The sequence below is a fragment of the Corvus moneduloides genome, chromosome Z (genome assembly GCF_009650955.1).
Source record: "Corvus moneduloides isolate bCorMon1 chromosome Z, bCorMon1.pri, whole genome shotgun sequence".
NCBI classification, from domain to species: Eukaryota; Metazoa; Chordata; class Aves; order Passeriformes; family Corvidae; genus Corvus; species Corvus moneduloides.
The window spans coordinates 40,040,706-40,065,055 of NC_045511.1; the positions used below are offsets into that span (position 1 = coordinate 40,040,706).

The 24,350-nt window shown below is 37.8% G+C and overlaps 1 long non-coding RNA gene across 1 annotated transcript; it reads right to left on the reverse strand.

Annotated features, from left to right (window-relative positions):
- Positions 1–8,558: 8,558 nt before the first annotated feature.
- LOC116438437 lies at positions 8,559–23,985 on the reverse strand. Its single transcript, XR_004237736.1, has 3 exons — positions 23,898–23,985; positions 18,760–18,939; positions 8,559–9,768 (listed from the first exon to the last, which is right to left on the reverse strand). It is a non-coding gene; the product is annotated as an uncharacterized LOC116438437 (long non-coding RNA).
- Positions 23,986–24,350: the final 365 nt, after the last annotated feature.

Below are 24,350 nucleotides of genomic sequence, written 5' to 3' on the forward strand. Positions count from 1 at the left end.
ACATAGTGGGACCTATTCTACCCATAACATTGCCATTTTATCTGACCACTACAGATGCTCTACGAGCTTTTGTGTTAAAAAGAACAGTGTAAATGCAAATGGCTGACTCCCTAGATAAGTGTCATTGGTTCTTGAAATTCTATCAGCATTTGTTTCTTTCTATAAGTGTCTGGATATCCAATAGTCAAAAATATTTGTAGTTTCTCTAAAGCTGCTCCATTCTTCACTGAATGGAAGAGGAATGATGTATCTGAAGGTTAGCAGTGTTCTAAGAACTTGGTGCTTCCAAAATACTTTTCTTACATCTTGCCAGTGCTGTGGTGCATATCAGTGCTGTAGGAAATCCAGGAGCCGCTGAAGTCACTTCCCAGAGCAGCAGTGGGAAAAGAATCAAGACCTTTACATTTAGTAGCTCATTTGAGTGGCTGTCAAGTTATACTGCTCTACTAATTGTTTTGGATATAAAATCAGCAGTTCTCTTGGAAATTAATTAATTCAAAGTTTAAGAAATTTTGGGCTAAGTATTTACACATAGCAAAAATGAACCAGGTGTTCAAGAGCAATTGCCATAACGTAAACACTTCAAAAATAATTAAATGCAAGGCATTCTTAACAAGGATACTAAATCTTTATTACATTTATCAAGGACTAAAGATAATTTCCTATCTGTTTTCTCTTGAAAAGATATGTTCTTGCCACAGACTGTATTCAACTACTTGATTTTAATCTGCCCAATGAAGTATTTTTCAGAAAGGTTTTTCAAATGTCTGATGTGATTTTAGTCTTTATCTTACAAGCTGACTACCTCCTGGCGTACAGCCTTAGAAATATGCCCACACAAGGAGAACCCCAACTCTGCATTTATACCAGGAATGCAGGCTTTAAAATACCTGTAAAGGTAACTCCTTAGTTGTAACCATATCTAGAGAAACAAAGTTCTACAGATTTTTGGGCACACATTATTTGTACTCCTTTTTTTCAGTAGGTTTATAAACTAGAAAACAATTTTTACCCACTTCTATTCAAAAATTACTAGTCTTCTTTCCTATATTCTGTTCAATTAAAGCTGACAGTGTAAGGAATGATTACATGGAGTAGCCAGCTTGACAAGCAATAATCTTTCAAACTGTCATTTTATAGAGCAGAAAATCTAAAGATCATTAATGTGGCTTAGCAATGTTGTTTCCCTTTTTAATTTTGGGTTATTATTTTTACAATTTTTTTTCTTGGAAATCTTGACCTACCATGGTGAAACTCTTGCTCTGACTCTGCCTCACACACTGGATTTCCTTAGGAACAAGACATTTCTCTTACGTTGCCAATTCCATAGATCTCTGTTTCTCTAATTTAGGACAGAAGTGCAGTAATTTTTTACTCACCTTTTACTTGTTTGCATTCGGCATAAGTCTGGTCATCACCACTGTGGGAAGATAAATATTTCTGAAGAGTAGAAAAAGCAAAGCAAAGCAGAATTTTAAATATATAATGGTTCATCATGTGTCCCCATGTTAATATGATAGACAAGTGATTTGACAAAATGTGACAAAAGGGTAGGTACTGTTCCAGTCATGAAATGCATCCCTTTGCCTTGTAACTCCCAGCATGACTTGAGGAATGTGTAGATAAGTACTGGGTTCTTTTAACTTCCTGTTTAATCTTTTGCTTTGGTGAACAGATTACTCAATGATGTGCCTTTATATCCCTAGTGATTACAAAACCACTTCAATAAATGGATAAAATTAGGAAATTCAAAGTCTTCTGAATGCCAATGACTTGAGGAAATAGCCAATCTGCCCTTGTCTCTTCTGGATAGATATTTTAATGTGACACTCACAGTTACGCAACTGTTCATGAAAGAGGAGTCAAATAGAAATAAAAAGTCCAGCTCTTCTTTCCTGTGAAAGCTTGGTGAAGAACAGCTATTAGTTTACCATCAAAAGTCTCCTAGAAAGGAGACTTTGCTTATGCTGGAGACATTTTTAATTTAACACTTTGTAGTGCTTTGGTCCAAGATACTCATTACTGTTTACCTTCTGTGAGATAAGAATTAGGAGAAACGCAAAGCAGGCACCAAACTTGAAAGAATATAAAGAAGTTTATTAACAGACCTAAAAGAAGAAAAAAAAATACCACACCTTCAGAACTCTTCTCCTCCCCCCACCTTCCTCCCTTCTCCCACTGACAATGTAAAAAGACAACCCTTAAGATGTTCAGTCTGTTTACCACTTCCGTAATAACCTTGTTCAGACCATTTAGGAAGAGGAGTTTCTCTGCTTGCATGTGAGTCCCTTCCCCCCAACTTGCAGCTTTTCCCACAACTGCTTTCGAGGGTCCACTCTTGAAGGTTTTTGGGGTACAATTTTAAGGTTGAGCCATTCAAAAACAAAAGTTCTCTTCACCCATCTCTGGGAGCATTTCATCTCTAAGAACAGAGGCCCTTCTCCTTCCCTGGGAGCAAAGGGTCTTCATCATCTTCATCGTTAGGACTATCTCTGGGAGCATCTCTAGGAACTGAGGTTTTCTCCTTTCCCATTTGGAGCAAAAGTCCTCATCGCTTCCATCTCTCCCTGTCCAAACTTCTGAAATTACAGCTGCGTCAGCATCTGCCTATCTCAGCGCAGGTGCTTTTGCTTCATAAGTTGAACACTCCACCCCCCATATCTTCATGAAATTACAATGGGTACTCTGACATATCATAGCTTCACAACAGAATTTCAGCTTTAAGCATCTCCTCTTTCTCTTCCCTCAGGTTTTCAGCTCTTCACAGCACTAAAAGGGTTAATCTCACCTCGGCCTTGCAGCTGGAATGTGGCTTATCGGGGGGGGGGGGGGGGGGGGGGGGGGGGGGGAGCCGGGCCGCTCCGGCTGCCCACAGCAGGGCTGTGGGGGGGGTTCCGCGGGTGGAACAGGGCCCGCTGGCTCCAGGATGGCCGTGGCCTGGCCTGGCCTGGCCCAAGCAGGGCCTGGGCTGGGCCCACTGGCCCCTGCACAGGGCCTGCAGCCACCTGTCCCAGCACCAGAAACGAGAGAAAGTCTGCCTCAGGGTTTCTATTCTTAAGTGTGGATCACAGAGGTGGTCACAATTTTAAGTGGCTCAAAGAGCTGTCCATATTCAAACTGGCCAGCTGATAGGTTCTATCAAGTCATAGAGGAAGCTGTAAGCACCCCTTTGCAAGCCAGGACTATGCTTGCTAACCTATGACACATTTATTTTGGCACAAATCAATACATGAGAAACTGGGGAACAGAAGTTCCAAATCTTGACCTACAATAAGATTTTTCTCTAATTTTCTTTGAAGGTTTGGGTCACTTGTTGCTTAATTCCAGCACTCACTCCTTTCACTGACGTTAATGACTTCAGGCTGTTGTGGTCTGGTCAGTTGTTCAAATAAAACTGTTGAGACTTCATTTCTAAATGTCAGTTAGCCACATAACACCCAGAACAAAATTTAAGACTATTAGTTTCAATGCCGCCCTTTTTGAAGAGTGTATAAAAAGACTCAAAATGGCTGTAATGCTTAAAGCAAATTATCACATAACTGATCTGTGCACATTACTGTGTGTCATGCTTTTGCTCAGATACCACAGTGAAAGGCGCCCTGAAATGGAAATAGATAGATGTCATTCAGGCATGACAAAATACACGTGTAATAAATCATCACGGCCTTGGCCAGCGGCACCAGTGAAGAGGTATTTCTGTTAAGGTGAATGGTACTATTAAGCCTGTGGTGGGTGTGACCTGTAACAGAAGACCTCAGTGTACTAAAACTTACGGGTTTTAAGATCTTCTAATGTTACATGAAGTTTGCTACACATTTCCAAACTTAGATATTACACCAAGTTTAGACACTTCACAAAACCATTTTACCATTTCCTAGAATTGCATGATATTTTTCTGTGTGGCTATATTAATCAGGTTATATTTTATAATTTATAGATGCATAAAATATATAATGTATACTTTTTTTTAAGTTCCAATCTATGCATTTTTTATTCTAAATGAGCTTCAATTATACACTCTGGTGTTTGCCTAACTTCTGTGAATTTTGTGCAAGGACTCATTTTTATATTTGTGGTTTGCATTGCTATCTAAGGAAACTTATTTGTTGTAGAAATTATGCATTTGGCTTTGTCTTCTTTCTTTCCATCTCTACTTTTGGAGTTCAAGATCACATGAAAAGGGGAATTGGGAAAATTCAAGGGTAAGAGAGTATCTGCAAGGGTAAATAGCAAAGATTTTCAAATTTCTGTTTCTACTTTTCTGGATGAAGAGAGTCTGACAGGATGTTGCACACCTGCTCTGCCTTTATCCTTCTTTTCTTTAAATCTTTACACACTATTTACATTGACTTTTTTAATACAAGCACATAAAATCCAAAGTAGTATAGGAAAAAGACAACCTTGTTTGCAGTTAAATAGACGTTACCCTAGCCAAGCAACTTTACAGGGGTAGAAATAAATTTACTGAGCTTTTGTTTCTGAGGCTTGATATGCAAGGTAATGAAAATCACACGTGAATAAGTGGGTTTATGTTATGGTGAGGTAAATACCTAAGAGAAGGAACAAGTGATACATCTGACAATGAATGTTACAATAGGGAAAGTATCTGTGATTCTTTACCTGTTACAATTCACTAAGTTTTGCTATTCCTTGTACAGACTAGGAAAATGTTAACTCCTTTTTGGACACTAATTTACATTGTTTTACAGCAAACTTGGACACATTTCTTTGAAGGTGTCCTGTGTTCACCTAAATATCAACTATCTAGCAACATTTTTGAGTATTAAGATTCAAGTACTCATAAAGGTGTGCTGCTGCATACGTGCATGCATAGACATGAATGTATCTTCATCTAAGTTTGTACATCTCTGTGGGTTTTTTCTCTTTTTCTTGCTTTATTTATTAAGAGGCCATTCCTTCAATCCAAGAGAGGCTTGGTTTATTCTAACGAGTATAAAAGTAATATTGATAAATCAGGAAACGTACTCTGCTTTTTGTGGCTTTAAGAAGGCATATAATGTTATTAGTGCTTATTGCATTGAATAAAGAAACTTCCAGAGCTGATTGTCTCCAAAACTTTACAATGAGTTGTTAGGCACAGGCCTAGCTTGAATAACAATGTAATTTAAATGCCATAACATAAATAACAAATATTTAATATTAGCATAGTAAAATAGATTTTGTTCATGTTTTTAAATTGGGGAATTTTACTTCCTTGGTAAGCAACTATGTAATGTTCCCAACTACTGTAGTTCGAGTGCAAAAATCAATCTGGTCTACCAATATGAATAAAATTGAAACATTTGGATGTATTTTTACCACAATTCTACTTCCTAGTTCTGTGTGTGTATATATCTGTAATACAGACCCCACCAATTTTTTTTTTTCATGCAGATGATTAAAGAAGGGCTGGGCAATACTGTCAGTTTCAGAGGAGTCTGCCATTACTGAATTATAAGCAGATTTAATTATTCTATCACAAAAAGCTAGGAGAGAAAAATAAATACAGCTACTGCAGACAGAAACTCTGCAACTCTAATTGCCAGAGCACACTAAGAGCTTTCAAATAGTAAGTCTTTAAATAATAAATTGATATGGGAGAGAATAATGACACCCAGGTGTGAAACCTTAACCTGAGAGTAGTGCTGCATACTCAATGACATAATTGCCTCTATTACCATATTCTAGTCTATCATGGGCTTTTGAGTCATAGAAACTGGATTGAAATGAAAGACAAAATATGTTCAAACCACAGGTGAGATCTGAAGTAGAAATATATAATAAAACCCAGGTAACTAAATTGCTACTTGAGTTTTGAAAGTAGGCTGGGTATTATGTGAAAAATTATATTTAAATGCTATTCACAGCCTGACTTGCTCCCACAAAAGCAAGGGTTAAGAAAATTCACACTGGGAACAAAAAGAGCCTTTTAACAAAGGTTCTCAAAAACGCAGTAGATTTTTCTCATTTCATTACGAAAAGCCTTCTTGTTCCCAGGTACATTTTTTTCCATGCAATAGCTAAGTCTGTTAATCAATCTAAAAAATATGAGCCTGTGTAAAGTGAGTACTGCATTTTCATGTATATTTTATACTTTTTTCTGTGTGGTGTTCAATGTAACAGAACATGGAAAGGAGCTCTTTCATTACGTAGACCTCATCACATCTCAGCACTGATACAGATGTTAACTCACCAGTTGCCATTCTGAAATACATTCAGCTACCGAAGAGCAGAACAACAGGACTGTAATATGAGTGATACCAGTGTTCTCCCTAATGGCATCTTCTGGAAGGAACATACCCAGTAGAAGAAGGATTGGGGAAAGGTGTTATCATACTTGCCCTGTTGAGGCAAATTCTATCCAAATAAAGTACATTAGCAACAAAGAGAGCTGATTCTGATGTTTCTGTGGACATAACTAGCTGCAGGTGTTTTCTGTCATATCTACAAATGAGGCCACAAAAAGAAGTGCATGAAAATTTTGGTGAGTAAGAACTTGACATTTGGAGTGCACCAGAATTTTAATCTAAGAGCTATGACAGCTTTCACGTTCTGCTGGAGGGTCAAAACTACAGAAATAATGCAAATTCCCCCACTCCCCAGGAGACACAGTTTTAGATTGCTAAAAATACCTGTGAAGATTACTGAAAAGCTGATAGTTACTGTCAACGTTGTATCTGTATTGTAGAAACTCCTGTTGCTATTAAATACAGCTTAAGTGTGCAACCAACGGGTGATCCTTGTTTTCAGAAATGTTTTTATGTATTGATTTGATACACATCTCCCCTGTCCCCACAATGGTTTGTCAAAGGGTTTTGGAACTTAAGATCTGGATTCTTAGAGTAAAAGATATGACAACCCTATGCCCATGGGCCTTCCCTCACTGAAGCAAGAGGTTTAAAAAGTTTCTTTCTGCCCCTACTGGTACAGGACCACTCCTGGTTGCAAGTTCTGCTATTGCTACGGTTAGGAAGAGTCATGTGTTTTAAGACACAGTTGTTCTACAGAAGGAAACAGAGGGTTCAAGAACATCCTTGCGCATCACTGGCCGAAGAGTGTGAGCTGGAGGTGTTACTGAAGACACGGAATGAATTTAGTTGTTCGCTGGACTCTGAAGGAAACAGCGGCTATATCCTATAGGTGTCCTGCTCTGGCAGTCTCTCTGGTTTCTCAGCTTGTGTCATAGTGAGGCTCAGAAAAAACACTGGTTCCTTTTGTTATCTTAAGAATTTCTGTGTTTCCAAGGGTTCCTGCAGAGGAAGGTGCTGGGGAAGAGATGATGTTATTCTTGTAATGATTATAGAACATGAAGGAATATGTTATAGTTAAGCCCCACTGAGTTTAGCAATATTTTATGGCTTAGGTTCTCTTAATCTGTTCAGCTGAGTCCTGAATACAAAATTCCAGACCTGCTCTGGAGACTATTCTTCTCACTTCCTGTAATTTAGGCGTCTGTCTTTACCTTCTAGCTTCCTTGCTCAGGTTCCTGTTATACTCTTCCTTTTGTTCCTACTGTAGATATGAAGCACAGACCAAGAAAGGACCCTTTGAGTACAAGAGTATTTCATTATTCAATGTATTGTCGTGCAGAGTTTTCAGCATTAGTTGTGTTCATCATGACATTCCAATTTGTAAAGGAGTTGATAAATACCTTGCCTATTTCAGTACAGGCTGGATAAATGATGTAGTCAAAGGATTTAATTGTTAAGTGGCTTCTGGGTTTGGGCTAGATTTCCAGTACAAGAAAAAATTATTTATAAAAGATGGATGCTGTGAAAACATATTCTGTTCTTGGTTACCCTTTTAATGGGACAGTGGGAGTTCTGTGTATTCAAGAGAGGAGTGCAGCCTTCAGGGCTTTTTTTTCCAAATATTAGAAGCTCAGGGCCATGTGCAAAGTTGCATGCATAATTACACATTTAATCTGAATGCACATTTACTGTGATTGCAAATGCAAATCAGGCTGTGTGCATGGAAATAGTCAGTTGAGTTTCAATACTTGAAAATCACATGAAGTCACAGTAATTGTGCATGCAGATTAAGCACACAGTTGGGTATATATTTTTGCAAGTGGCCTTTTGCTTCAATGCTTTGAAAATGAGACCCTCTGAGCTAGTCATGAATGGGTGTTCCTTGTTATTTTCTTTTTCTAATGGCATTGCCAAAATTAGTGTACAACACATAGAGTAGATCTTGCATTCATTATTCTATAATTTGAACTTTATCAGAGATGCTTTCCAACATCTTTGTTGGGAAGAATGGCTTTTTATATCTGGGGCACGTTTCCAAGGAGAGTATCTGGGTGAGAAAAAAATACAGTAATACTGGAGTCTTTCACATCTAACTCATTTAGTTCTTCTATAGTTTATTTTCATGGCTATGTCTGTGTATATATTTAACCCAAAAATAGTTCTTTTATGTACAAGATAATAGAAAATGTTCCCCATTTCATGTGACAGCAACCTGATCTGGAACAAAAAGTTGGAAATCTGTACAGCAAAACCAAATGAATTTATTAATATGGAAACAAGACAATAGCCAAATAGAAGGGAAAAAATTATATATAAATGATGATCTGATTTCTATTTTCAAATATTTTCTTAAACATGGAAGAAACATAAATTCTTCTTACTATTTTCTATTTCTTCACTCTGTTTTCATTATTAATTGACCATAATCTGACATTTTAAAAAAAAAAGAATTCAAGGTGGGTTGGCTGATTCTTACTCACTTTCAAAAGAACTCTCTACCCTGAACTGTTAAAAGGATAAAAAAGAAAAATTTGAAAGACAAAGAATAAAACTTCATTTTGAAATAGAAATTATTAAAAATTTCCCTTCCCCTCCCCTCCATAGAAGACCAAAGAATATTGAATAAAGAAAGACCTAAGCAAGAACCAGATCAGTGTAACTTGAAACAAGTTATCAAACTGTCCATAAACATCTGAAAAATAACTTGGAGATTACTAGAAGACTCAGACATTTGATATGTTCATCAGAAACAAAGGTAGTCAAAGCCAGGCAAAGCCTTCTTGCAAGACAGTAACAGGATTTTGGTATGGTAAAGGTAATAAAAAAAATACTAAGGTAATCAATAATAACAGCAACACTAATTTGATATAGAAATGTGTGATTAACTGATTAGCTAAATTGGGAAGTACTGTTCTGATACCAGTAAAATGGTATGAATATGGGAAATAACACTTATTCAGAGGGAACTTACCATTGTTCACAGCTGAAAGGAAGGAATTTTCCAAGTGTGGCATTTTAGAAAGAGGCAGTGATGTAGCTGAACATTTCCAGTCCTTTCCAGTCCTGTCTTTTATTGTACCCCCAAAATAATAGACAAATCAAAACATTTTATTTCATCAAAACCAAATAGAAAAATTGAAATGATTAATTTTGACATATCCACATATAAAGCTTAATTGAAATTGACATGTTCCACTTGAGGAAAAAAAAAGCCAAGTTGACAAAACTTCATCTTCTGATGTAAAACTGTTCCATCAAAGGTGTTTTGACTGGTTGTAATTTTCAGCAAACATGAAGCCATTACTTGAAATGCTTTTAAAAATCTTGCTGATAACCGCTGAAGACAGGCTGGAAAATAATATCTGTCTCTCAGGCTAATGACAGCCCCTGCAGCCTGGTCTTCATGCAAACGAATTCAAGACTGTAGATACCAGGATCTGACCCTCTATGTGCCCAGACAGAGGTCTTCTGCCTTTCAGGGGCTGCTGATCTGTCGTCTGCTGCTAGTATCAGCTACCTATGCAAAGTTCAAAAAGGAAAAATTTATATAGCTTAAAGAAAGCAGGATTGGGAGAAACTGTTGAATGAATGTGATTTTGGAAAGGTCTGAAAGTACTGTCTTAATAGTTTGAGAATTATACTAATCAAAGAACCCATTTATTGTTCAAGGGAAATTATTTTCTATTATTACTTCTGAGGAGTATTAATCTTTTGATAGAAGGCTTTTTCTGTGTCCTCTGCTTTGGGTGGGAAGAAAACTCATTCTGTTAGGGGATTTAGGCCATAAGAAAATACGTGACCCCAGATACAGGACACAGTGAAGAAGACTCTCTTTTATCCTCAACAGTTCAGAGAAGGGTTCTTCTGCCCCACAGTGATTCTGCATCTATACCTGCTTGGCATATATATATACACACACCAGAACTATCAGGCTTCCACTGCACACTTTGAATTATGAGGTGTAAGCAGTAAATTATCAGGAAACACTGATAAATTGTCGTAGATTTCTTTGGGTAAGAAGATTATGTACAGGTATGGAAACCAGATTAAAGAATGCCAAGACCTGGGGTGAGGACCTGAATTTTTAGTGTTGAAGAGAAAGCAAAAGGCCAACTAAAATATCTTTTTATGCTGGGAAGTAAAGGAAAGGTGGCAGAAGTTATGCTTACAGTAGGTAATGTACCGGTCATTTGCTGGAAATAGTTAACAAAGATTATGAAGAGTTTTCTCTCCTTACCAAAAGACTGATCCCATCTTAAATTATTGAAAGTAATTCAAATGTACTTCATGTCAAAGAGTGATATATGGAACCTGTAAAACTCCTGAACTTCCCTTTACACATAATGAGAAAATAATTGAATAAAACTGCTGGTGAGAGCTCTGTGACAAGGTATTCCTCAGGCTAACCTGTATTGTAATGTTGTGATGATTTTTGGTGTTCTAAGGTTGTAACTTTCTCAGAAATTGCTATTATTTTGATTCAACGTGGGATAAATTTCCATATGCTTTTCTCCTACTTCCAAAGTCCTTTTCAGGAATAAACCTCTTGTAGGTTATGTTCCTTTTTCTCACTCTAACAGGTTGGCTTTTGAAAGTTCTGTTTTCTTAGTCATTTAGGCATTACATCGTTAAGTAAAATAAAAGTATTTTCATTGAATGGGTGATTACGGGGGAGAAAGAGGAGAAGAAATAGTTTGGCAACTTGATATACATGTCGATATAGACACAGATATAGATATAGATATAGATCAAAAAAAAATAGAAGTGTCAAAAAAAGATAAGAGAAGTACAAGATGATAAGAGTTTTCAAAGTGTCCTGTTGGGAGGAGCTGGAGTCTCCATATCCCTGGACAATCTTTTCATATAATCCCCAGAATGTGTGACTCACTTCCTCCCACAATCAGGATTTGATTTCCCATCAGTTCCAGAGCCAGCACAGCCTGGAAAATTATACAGCTCCTACACAGAGACTGTGTTTGAACTGCTGGAGAGTACCATCTCCTCTTCTACCTGGACAACATCCCTATGTTCTAGAAGACAACCTTATACCAGAGCTGACTGCTCTGCCTCCTCTCTGCTACATTTTCTGGTTGGATTTTTCTTTTTTTTTTATTCTAGTTGTGTTTTCACTGTTAAGTCTTTCAGATGTTTCAGGTATAAAAATAACTGGCACTTAAGTATCTTCTAGCTCCTAAATGGGACATAAAGACTTTTGGTCAGATATCTGGCTAACACTTAGACGTTTTCATGGTTCTAGGAAGTCATATTTTGGCAGAATCTGGAATAATTTGATTAAAATCCATATTCTTTTAATGAAAAATATTTTTTAAATAATCTAAAGAGTAATTCAAGTATTTTTAAACAAGATTTTGGTTTAAGCCCAGGCAAAAACTAGAAGCACATCCACTCCCTGTCTCCTCCCTAGTGGGATGGGGAAGTTCATTGGAAGGGTAAAAGGAAGCAGATTTGGGGGTTGAGATAATGATGGTTTAGGTAGGTAAAACAAAAGCTGTGAATTCAAGCAACACAAAACAAGGACTTACTTCACCATTTCCCATGGGCAGGCAGGTATTCAGCCATCCCCAGGAAAGGAGGGTTCCACCACACGTAGTGTTGACTTGGGAAGAAAAATGCCATAACTTCAAGCACCACCTCTGTTGGGGTCCCTTCCCCGCTGCCGTGGGGTCCTGGGAGAGGGGCCCTGGGGGGAAGGCACAGGGTTTCCCTAGCCCCTGGTCAGCCTTGTTCGCCATTGGTTGTCTTGTGTTCCCCTGCGTGGGCAAGGACCCTCGGGTCCCGTGATTGCCTCAGTTCCTTGGCACATCCTCAGCCATGTGGCTGGAGAAATAAACATCTCTCTGAAACATCTATCAAGAATCGGTCCATATATATTTCTTTTCCACCGGCCTCCTTGTTTGATACGCATGTTACAGTGTCCGCACTGTAACACACCTCTTCCTCTTTCTTATTGCTAAGCATGATGCCACATATTATGATATATCCCTTAATTCCGTTGAAGTCAGCTGTGCCAGGTATGCCTTCTTCCCGCTGATGGTGCACTCCCAGCCTGTTCACAGTCTGAGAAGCAGAAAAGGCCTTGATGCAATGTAAGCGCTGCTCAGCAGCAAATAAAATATTTCCTATGAAAGTGTTTTCTGAATGGAAACGAATTGTTCCCCAAATCAAAATTCTCTACAGGAAAACTTCCATTTTAACAGTAAAAAAATTTCATGTGGGAAATCATTGTGATTTTTTCCCCAAAATGTACAACATGTAACACGATCTGCCTAGTCTGCAGGGAAGCTGAATCCAAATGAAAATGAAAATAGAAGTCCTGTGATGTCCCTAAGCAGATTACAGTAAAATATTTTGAATTTGGAATGCTAAAATATTCTGTCTTGATCTCAAATGCTGAAAGGAAATTTGGGTAGTTTGAATTTTCATGATGATTCAAAACAAAGTCAAATATTTTTCTTGAGAGCAAGAGAAATTACATGACATCAGACAAGGGCTGATGGATAGAAAACAACAAGGGTAAAGGAACTAGGAGGCAAACTTGGTATTAATTTTTGTTGTTGGATGCATTAAAAGGCCATCATGTCAGGCTGGGAAGCCTGAAGAATTGTTTCAAAAATTGAAGGTGGTAATCTAATTGTCTGGTAGTATTTTTGAGGGTGTTTTTCCTCTGGGGAGGAAATACAGAACTGGAAATAAATGCATACAAAGTAAATAAATTTAAAAGAATTTATAAAATACTTCTATAAAAACAAAGCTTTGAACAATGTCAGATGAATATTGCTTGTAAATATTAGAAAGTGAAGCTATGCCTTCATCTCCAGAATCCTCATTTTGCTCCTGGCTGAAGACCTGGTACACCATATGTGGGCAGTCTGACTCCAACCCCCCCATTACACCTGCAGATAGGAAAACTGTTTGAACTTGCAGTTAACTACTCCTTCAAATAGAATGTGTAAAAGGGACAAGAAACCTCTGTGGAATCCATATCATCAATCATAATGTGAAAAGAATGAGTCCCCAAAGATAAACAACTTGGCATGGTAGGGCTGGTATTTTGTTAAAGGCCTTGTTGCCCCCAGTAAGAAAGGGTCTATTAACTTCAAACACATGGAACCACAATAATTAAATTAGGTCACTCCTCATGTAATAGTTTCAAATTTCATAAAGTGCAGCTTGTGGTTATGTCATGTGTTTCACATTGAAAGCCCTAGTTGACTTCCCAAACTCTTCAATACTACCAGTATTGAAATATCACTACCAGTGATATTTACCATAGCTTGACCACAACATTTTCCAAGCTGATGTTAATAATACATACCCAGTCTTGTAAGTCTGACCATCTTTTCCTTCTCAATAATCAAATAGTTGTGGTGTGATTGTGGGTGACTTAAATGTATGAGTGCCTTGCTGTGAGGATGAAAAAGGCAGTGATAAGGTCCTGGCTTAATTATGGGTAGTGATAATGGGTTGTTGAAAGCATCCTTTTAAAAGGGATGCAACTGCAAAAGCTTACTTAGGCAAGAAGAATGAACAGTCTCTAGAGAGCAAATACAAATAACCTAACTAGTTTAAATTTTTCTCCATTGTCTAATAAATTTAATTTCATTTTCTTCTCTAGGGCATTGGTTGGAGATGGTGTGTGTGCATGACACAGAAAGATTTTTAATCAGAGTAGAGCTGTTTGGGTATCATTTGTTATGAAAACTCTTGGATCACAAATCATTGCTCAGCAAGTAAATAACTACACAGAACAAGAAACTTTTGGGTTTTGTTGTAGTATGTTACTATTTCCAGAATGAGGCTCTGTTGAAAACAGAGACATTGGCATGTCCATTCAGCCTGCTTTGTTTCATTTAATTAATTTTGTTTGCAGACATAACAAACACGTTACTTATTTAGTTTATTCTGTTGTTAAGTAAATACCAAAACTAGGATACATTTCTTTTTGTCCTTTGATTTAGCAATAATGTATTTCAGGAAGACAAAGGCACTTCATGAAAACTGGAGTAAAGATCTATGCTTCATCTTAGGTTAAAATATTTATTAAAACATAATTTGAAATACTTCAGTAAAATTAAATGAAAGAAAAAATATTGAGTTTAATATATTTATTGAACATAATTTGAAATATTTCATTAAACTCAATACTCTGTTTTTCTTTCATTTGATTTTACACTAGTGTGATATCCTCTGTAAGTGCTATTTTACTATCTATTGCATGCATTTTTCTGAAGAGTCTTTGAAAAAAGAAAATCAGAAAAACTTATATTATCAAACAGTAATTGTCAGAAACCAAATAATCTCCTGCCTGTAAAGAACCTGAGTCCTAGCTCCCACCCTGCCCCTAGCACCTGCTATTATCATCTTCTTTGGTTTTGGGGCCTGTACACGTGTCTCTTGCAGAGCTTATTCTATCGATCTGCAAATTAAATAATTTGGCTTTCAGCATGTAATTTCAAAACCTTAAATTTTTATTACCTTCTCACTGCATTTTTAAAAATGTCACAGCATTTTGTTACCCGGATGGTTTTTGCAAGTCAAGCCTTCAGTGAGATTACAAGTTTGTGAATAAAGGATCATTTACTGAGTAGTAAATGCCAACAGATACACACTGACTTTGAAATGTAGATTTAAGGTAAATATTAGAACACTTCACTGTACTCCACTATCACCTCCCAACATCAAGTCACAAGCACAAATTTTTCAGTGATAAAATAGATAAATATGTTCCAAATCATCATGTGTTGCTGTCTGCAGATTTTTATTAATGTTTTTTTTTGGTTTTTCTTTGTCTTGATCAACCTTTTGTCACCTTAGCTGGTCCTTTGGGTCAATAGATTTATGAAAAAAAAGTTATCAAAATGCTCATGTATCTCTAGCTCTATTATTGTCCTATTATCTCCTTTGGAACAATAAGAGGGTCATAGTTTTCTCTTTCTCTTACAGTTCATGTCCCTCTACGGGTTCTGCTAATGCAGATAGGTGTTGATGTACCTTCCTCATCTTCACAGGGAACCTGAAGAGATTCACCACAGAGGACAATGAAATACCAAAGCAGCAGCTTTGGAAAAGTAACCAGTTGTTGTCAGTTTAGATCAAGGCACAGAAATGAAAGGGCTCGAATGAGGTCTTGGCAAAGGCATTTCTAAAGAAGTCTGTACATGTATGATAAGAGGTTAGAGCTGTAGAGGGGATTTGGAAATGTATATTCTTTCTTAAGCTTTACTTATCATCTGAGAAATTATTTTGAAATATTATTTTAGTAACTAATTTTGGCCCAGCTCATGAAAAAAGGTGTCTAGATGTGTAAATTTGAATGCCTGCTTAATCAAAATTCTGTAGCCCAGGCTCAAAGTTGCCATGTAAAAACTATCCTGCTGTGGTGGTCTAACTTTGGAACAGCCTAAACAGAACACAACCTCTTCGTCTGAATTTTCACTTCCACAACTGTCTTGTCTCACACTCCAACATAAGTCTCAGTAGCAGACCCCCAGTCCTCCTGCATTTTCACTGTGCGTAGTTATGGCTACTTTAAAATGGGTCAGTTGAAGGAAAACAAGTTATTACTAGGCTAGGTGTACACATTTGTTAAAGTAGTGAGTGATTACACAAAGCCTCTGTTTTTCCAGTGGTACAGGTTTGCATTTGCATTCCCTGGAATGTAGTAGTAGTAGTAGTCAAACCAGTAGACTATGGCCCAAGTTGGAACTGGGGGTAAATTCTAATCCCCAGCTACCCTCTTCTAGAGGAGTAAAATACCAAAGAAATGGGTTATTGCAAATCACTAAAATTGTGCCTTATTTTTAAATTTTCCTCATAAGTTGCTGATGCTATAATACAATAATAGTATAAATGTTTCAAAAATAAAAATGCAGGGTCTTAAAAGTGAACAGTACGAATAACTACCTAGTGCAGTGAGTTTCTATTTGATAGGAGCAAAATTTAATGAAAAACCATGCTCCTGAGAACAGAATAGAACAATTATGATTACTTAAGATAAAACTAAAAAAAAAAAGGTAAAAGGGTGAAATAATGCTAAGGAAGTAAATTTCAACATCGACATTAACATACATAAGAAATATGTTTATAATATATAAAACAAAAGAGTAAATTTAGCATTATTACAATACAAAATGTTATAAGCAATTGGGGTTGCTTGTGACCCATGGACAGTCCAAGAGAAATGTATGGATAGAAGTAGTGGTAAAGCTGCTTCTACCTAAGCTGTACTTCTAAAGAGAAGATATTCTTTCTGAAATTCTACACTGTTCAAGATTTATTGAGCAATACTAATACTGCATTTTCAGTCCTATTATATTCCAGCTATTATATTCTGTAGGAAGCTATGAGATGAAGGACATCATTTTCCTTAAGAATTATTATCCTTTTGCAATTGTAAAAGTGACATGTTAAAGGAAATAGGGGATCCCTCATGCATCTACAGAAACAAAAGAGTTTGAATGGAATCCTGACAACTGTCTAAGTAATTTGGTCAGAGAGAGACTGTGTTTGTAAAATATGACTACTTCAACATTAAAAACAAAAAGAAGAAAAAAGAGAAAAAAAGAAAAGGAAAAAAAAAAGGAGCTCCTTTATTAGGCATTCTTCAATTCCAGTCTATAAAGAAGGGACAGCACAGGTCTGAAAATAAGATTTCAGTTATGCTATCACATGTGTGTAAGAGAGAAAGGGGTTGTACAGGGGACATGGTGTCACTTTACCATTACTGTGAAATAAAGGCGTTTCACAGTAATAATATTGCAACAGCACAGTAGTTCTACTGGATATAACAAATGTGTGGCAAATTGCATTATTATGCCATCACTTTTTCTGTGAAGTATTTTTTTCACAAATATTACTTAGAAACTGGACTACAGGGAAAACTAACTCAGTACAAGTGAGGACTTTTCCAGCTCCCACTGAACTCACTGTAAAGAGTCCCATCAGCTTCAGTGAACCTTATAGAAAACAAATGAACTATGTTTTTATTTACAGCTGGGACTCATGCAGCTCAGAGACACAACTTGAAACCTGTAAGTGTCAATAAAGGAATTCTATGATAAGGGCTACAAACAAGATTGAAAAAAAAGATTTAAAGGAAAAGCTCCATATGGTGCAGATACACAGAGCAGCTATACAAGAAGTGGAAAAAACCCATGGCAGCATCTAAGATCTCTTTTCCTCAGGGCAAATGCAAAGCACAAAGCCATGCTAACCCTTCACCTCTAACTACTACACAGTGGTATTTTATTCCTGCATGCCTTTTCCCACATGAGGATATGTATAAGCTGATATTGCTCTAGAGAAAATAAATCCTGTTTAATATAATTAAGACATGCACACGTTCATGCGTACATCTATATTCCTGTGAGGATGCTTGTACAAAAAACTACTTACACCTGGAGGCACTGGAGTGAAAGACTGAAAGAAGATGTAGCTTGTCATGTTGCTGGGAAAATTCTAACATATTCCAGTGCCAACAAATTCGTGGTTTTATCAGCATTAAATATTTTAGGTGACTATTTCTCCAATTTTACTGCACTAACAGGGCAAGATTCTTCTGGAACCTTAGTTCATATACTATCAACATATACTACCATATACTATCTCCTGTTGGTATCAAAGCAAAAAAAGGAATTCATTCACCATTTCCCATTGTCAGGCAGGTGCACAGTCTATGTCCACCTTCCCTTGCATCCTATCATCAGATGACAGGGAGGACAACACCACATCCACTTCATTCCACCCATAAGGAAGTTGTAGACAGCAGTGAGGTCACCCCTCATTATCATCTTCCCTTAGCTGAACAAACCCAGTATCCTCACCCACTCCTCATAAATCCTGCCCACTTGTCCTTTCATTATATTTATTGCCCTCCTTTAGACACATTCCAAATCTTTTCCATTACACTTATACTGTTGAGCCCAAAACTGCACACAAGGGGAGGTTGCACCAATGCTGTGTATAAGTGGGACAATAACTTCTTTTAATGAGTTATTTTTGCTGCACTTACTGCTGAAAGCCTTCAGTTCCCTTTTTGCATTTCTGCTCTCCAACCTCTTGTCTCTGGTCTATACATACCCCTCCCCAGGTGCAGAATCCAGCATTTGTCCTTGTTAGATTTCACACAGTTGGTGATTTCCCAGTGTTCTAATCAAGATGTCTCTGTAAGCCCTCTTTGGAATCAGTGATTCCACTTAATACATTATCAGCCATAAACTTCGTGTGCACTCGACACCTATATCCAGGTCACTGATAAAAATGCTGAAGAGAACTGGCCCTAAAACTGAGCCCTGGATTAGCACCCATGTCTTACCAGATATTACCCCATTCACTTCAATTCTTTGAGCCTGAACGTTCACCCAATCGTTCATCCATTTTATTTTATCACAGACCTAAGACAATACTCTCAAACTGTTCAGGCCCCAGGACTCGAGTGCCCTGGAAGCCCTGGGCCTTGCAGAACTGTCAAGACAGTTGTGTAGCTTACCTTATCCACATCCACTTAGCAAGATGCCTCCTCCATGATGAAAGGGGAAGCACTGTGTAGAGAAAAGAGGGATCTCTCTTGTGCCCTGGCGAATGCTACTTCCTCTCTCCCCAGGTAAAACTCGCGGGTGGTCTGGTAAAAGGGCAGCTCAGGCGAGTTGACAGTGCCTTATCCACTGCGCTAGGGGAAAATAAAACCAAAATATCTTTATTTCTCTGAGTTATTTTATTAATATTTCTCTGAAGAAAATAACTAGTTTTATTTTGAGTATTCTCACTGTACACTCAATCCACAGTTTCTGCCAGTTCATTTTATGTACTTTATTTGTCATAATGGATATTAATCTGCTTCAACTAAAGAGATTAAAACCTAAGGAAAGGCAACAGAAATCTTACCACCTACATCTCTCTGGAAATGAAAGTTGACAGGAAATATTACATAAGAAACTAAACTGATCATTATGAAAACAGCTGAAATAACAGATGGTACTGGAAAGTAATGTATTTTTTTAAATGACATTTGTATAGGGCCTACAGATGTAGTCTCAAGAGGATGTCAAGCATAGAGAGCAGTTGACAGAATGACAGCAAAAGATCTGATATGTTTTAATGCAGATTTGCCTTTCCCCTGCCTGTATGTAGGAAATAGCCACCAAATATGCAGCACTCTTTTCTAATGACTGGAAGGCATAATGAGAGGATTTAACAAGAAGGGTTTTATTCATTTCAAGTGGAAGCTTTTGGATGTGAGATTGATTTACTTATACCACTTTTAGGTCTGGCTGGTGGTCTAGGAGACTCCTTTTCATCAGTTTGTTCCATTTTGAGAAAACAGTTTTGTTTAGATTCTGTAGATGTAAGACAATTCTGAAAGGAAAAAAAGATGAAAACAGAAGGGACAGCTATTTTGTAGTAACTAAGTACTAATTTCTTACGGTGCTGTATTTTCCCCACTGCTTTTTCCTATTAATCGTCTGCACCTTCCACATGGGCCCCCCTTCCCCTGTCCCTAGTCCTGGCCACTCCCTCAGGTTCTCCCTATTGGTTTCTGTACCCCAACTCTGCCCATGTACCAGCCCTGCGCTCTGAGAAAAACCCCCTGCTGCCTGACCTGGTGGTCTCTCTAGGTCACTCTGCCTCTGGGAAGCAGTGGACCAACATGTAAAAATAAAGTTTCCTGATGGAGAGACCCTTCTCGCCTCCTTTACTATCACTGTGTTGCAGGGCCCAGCTAACTGCAGCAGGAGCTCAGGGCTGTTCAAAAGCACTACGTGGGGCGGAATGACCGCCCTGCCCTAAGCAGCCACGCTGTGCTCTCCGGGAAGGTTGTGGCTTGCTAAACCAAACCAAGCAACGCAACAATTTCTTATGAATATTTTTTAGAGAGTTACATCAACTTTCAGAAAGATTAGACATAGCCTGGCTTCAGAGAGCAGTAATGGCAAACTATCTTCATTTATTCTCATTTCAAATGCCACTGATTAATAATGTCACCATCTGATGAACTACATAGAAAGGCTTTCCACTGTACAATGACTAAAACACAGTGCATTTTCTAGAGACCCGAGGGAACTGGCCATAACTCAAGGCTTCCCCTTTCCAACCTGTGTGCCACATCCTCTCTCAGCAAACTTCTTAGATGAGAACTCAGCTTCAGTATCTTTGGAGTTTCCATACAGTGGGATAGCTTTCAGGCGGCAGGGTGGTCACCATCACTGAGTCAGATCGCAGCTTTCTAGATTGTAAAAGGTAGATATGGCCCCTGACACTCAAAGAAGAGACTGTCAGCCTCTGGAAAAACTAGTCTAATCATAAGACCTGGCAGGCCATGACCAAAGGGTGCTATCGGCCTTCTGTACCTGTTAGGAGAAAATGCTGGTTGATGTTGTGGGGTTTTTTTTGCAAGGTATGAGGTAGACCCTGCCCTGAATATTGTCTTTAAACTGTAGCCCTACCTATAAGATGAGAATGACACTACTCATTTCTCTCGTCCTTAGTCTCTTTATATACAGTATGATCTGTACTTCAATGTATGTGTGAGAGACTGAAGACAATAGTGCTGATGGCAGTTGGTATTGTTGGCCCTGTGATACCCTTTCTCCTGCATGCATTGTAAAAATAATACTTTTTAATTACTATTTAACATTTCGTTATCTTTAGATCTCAGAGTGTTACACAAAGAAATATTATGGCCTCTATTTCCAGATGAGGAAATGAAGAGGCAAGTGAAAAACATGTAAAAGCAAGTATACCATGGAAGCGAAGTAGGGGAGGACAGAGAGTCCATTGCTTTCTCTGTTAGGATGACCTACAAAAATAAGATATTTTTGTCTGCTTCTACCTTCTTGAGGGGAGAGAAGACTGCTGAACAGAAAAGCTTGAAGATATCTCTAAGTGATATATTTTTAGTGGTTTTAGTAAAGTATGTTTTTGAGAGATGTTATATGTGTAGATATCTGCTAATGTTCCATAAATCTGTTTGAATAAGAAACTTAATTATTGCTCCATATCTTGTTTAATATAAATGCCTTGTTAGTTAGATTTAAGACAAGCTAGCATTTTATTATTTGGATTTTTTCTGGAGGAAATTTTACTAAAAGTATTTTCATTATTTTACTGTTGCTCTAGATTAATTAGACTATGAGTTAAAAAGTATCAAGGTGTTTCTGTACATTTGTTGCTTTTTAGCTGTGACTATGTAGTGTGAATGAACACGGAATGATGGTAGTGCTACTAGGACCAGGAGGGATCAGAGACTTAGGAACTGGATGTTTCACAGAGTCAAATTGGCTTTACCAGCATGAGTTAAATCAAGGAGCCCTTTTGAATGAACATTCATAGTCACACAGGTAACACTCATGTAGATGAATAAGAAAAAACCTGAATACCTTGGTCTTCTGGCTCATTGTAAGTTGGTTTCTTTCCAAAATACTTTGGTCTCAACCACACCAGCAGCGATTTTTTAATATAAGTTGTAATTTTCCATCTCTCACTTACTCAAAGATCACACACTGGCCAAAACTTTATCAAGCTATTACTAAAAAATCAATATGCTGCTTATCTCCCTGAATCCTCTTCTGTAGTCTTAATTACAGCAACAATGAAGCCAGTATTGCAAGAGCCATCTGAGATGGACTATTCAGAGGATCATTATGTTTGTACTCATTATAATCCTGGTGGGATGAAATTTTCTTTCAAGAGCATTGAATGTTTTCTTGTGCAGGTTTGAGTGGTTGCTCACATTTTAAACATGCTATGTAAAACCTCTATTTGATATCTGTTAGAATAGGGCAATAAATACCTACCTATATAGCCTTTACCAGGTGTCAGCTTGACCTTCCAGTTCCCACTCCCTGAAAATCTGAAAAGTGTGTGTACAGACAAAGTATTCCAGGTTGGGCGATAAAAAAATGAAGAAAAGCTATTGCACAAGCTATGAGGAACAGAAACATCTAGTATATTTTTGCTAGACTGTACTGCCTTAAGAAGACAGTATCTTCTCAATGAAAATCAGTTCTCTTCTCACACTGAAATAATATTTCAAAAATGTCCCTTGCAAGCACTCTGGAAGCCATGAGACTACACATTTGTTTCTGAGAGTGTGGGGAGAGAGGCTAAGAGAGTACATGGATAAAATACAGAACCAGTCCTTTTCAAGAACACTCTTTGTAGCCCTCTTTCAGCGATGATGATGTCTACGAGGACTAGTGGTTAAAAAAATTTTCCTCATTCAAGCATACTGTGTGCACACTATCGGCATCAGGTTGTAGTCTTCTCTTTCGGTTTTTGAACAACATCTCCACAGGAAAAAATGCCCTGTAAAATGCTTCTAGTGTGCAAATCTGGTATCTTGGAAAAGTGAATCCTCATCCTAATGCATGAAAATCAGTGGGGACATTGACATGATCCAGCGCTAAGATTTGTAATCAGGAGATTAGGTAGAATTTACAGCTCTAGTTCCGTCTCCTTTCAGGCAAGCTACTGTACTTCTTTAGTGTTCACTTATTTTGTCTCAGATGACTTATTGTGTAATTGTTTTCATCACTAAAATCTAGTGGAGTAAGTACTAGACTAGTAGGGCTAGATCTTCCACTGTCAGATGGTCTCATTAAACATCAGACTAAGCTTAGTCATATGTATAGATTCCCATACATACTAATATCAGGAAGTTTTCACCACGCTTTGACTAACTTTGCAAGTAGTTCAGTTGCCTTCCTAGTGTGTTGTGAAGAATTAATTTTCAGTGCAGCTGCAATCTTTTTAGTGACTGAGAAACAAGTGTGAATGCTGAGAATATATTGTGATTCCTTATCTTCATCCATGAGAAATTGCAACTGCCACAGATGGTGTTGCAACTTCAAACCCTGCTGGCACTGAACAGCACTGTAATGTTAATTTAAAACAAAAATGTAGAAGTCAATTCAGGATGCTGCTGAATGGCATTGGAAAACCTTTACTATACTGAATGAAAGAGGTAGGCTAAATTGTCAAGCAAATCTTGGTTTTATGGGCAAGCTGTTTTTAACAAAAAGATTTGGAGTTTTCTTCTAATTAGGTTAATTTCTTCTTTCAAATTGTAATAACTAGAATAAAGGGAGACATGAAGTGGGTCTAAATATTTTTGATTGCAGTAGTAATTTGTTAACTGTTTACCAATTAATTATTTTTGTACAATGACTGTATCTCTTGCTGTGTCTTTTGTAAAGTCTCATGTATGTTGTACTATTTTGCTAGCATTTGACATAAAAACCCCATCAATTGAAAACAGGACTAGAACTATATTTGAAACATTAAAGTTATGTAGAGAATAAGATATACAATTTGGTATTTCACAACAAGAAGGACACTTCAGTGAAGACTTACATTATAGAAAAAGACAGGCACCTGTGATGTCTTTTGAAATGTTCTAAAAAACATTTGTTACAAAACATTGCACCTTAGCAGATGGTGTGGTGTCTTCTTATAAAAAAAAAAAAAAGATTCCTATTCATGGGCTGAGTTGAGCCATATTCATGGTTACTGTCGCTGTCATCTGCTAAGGACTTAATTGAAAGCATGTGATTGTTCTATACGGCAAGAACATCATCATAAAAACAGACAATTTACTGTGCAGTAACAGTAAAATGCACTAACTCTCACCTTGATGACTGAACAATGTCTTCACTCTGCAATGAAATGGTTCTTTCTTCAGCGTGGTCTCTCCCCACACCACTGCGCTAAAAGTTCTTTACCGACGCCCCACTGGTCACTGGTCCACCGCCCCTCCCCTCCCTTCTCCCATTGGCCTCTGTTATGTCACTCAACCTTGCCTCTGCCCCCTAGCCCTCAGACTATTGGCTTCTGGTGCTCTGCCCGCCCCTGGAACCCTTTGGGATAAAAACCATGCGCAGGCTTTCGTTCTTGGTTCTTTGCCTCTGTTGCTTTCAAGTGTGTTGGTTCCATTTAATGCCTCAGAATTGCATTCAGAGAACCCCTCTCACCTTTTCGTCTCCGGTTCAGGCTTAGACTGTGTGTGTGAGTGGCTGTTTGCAACTACCTGCGAGGGTGAGATTGTGTGCACGCATGGGTGCTAGCAGAGTGCCACCTAAGTGT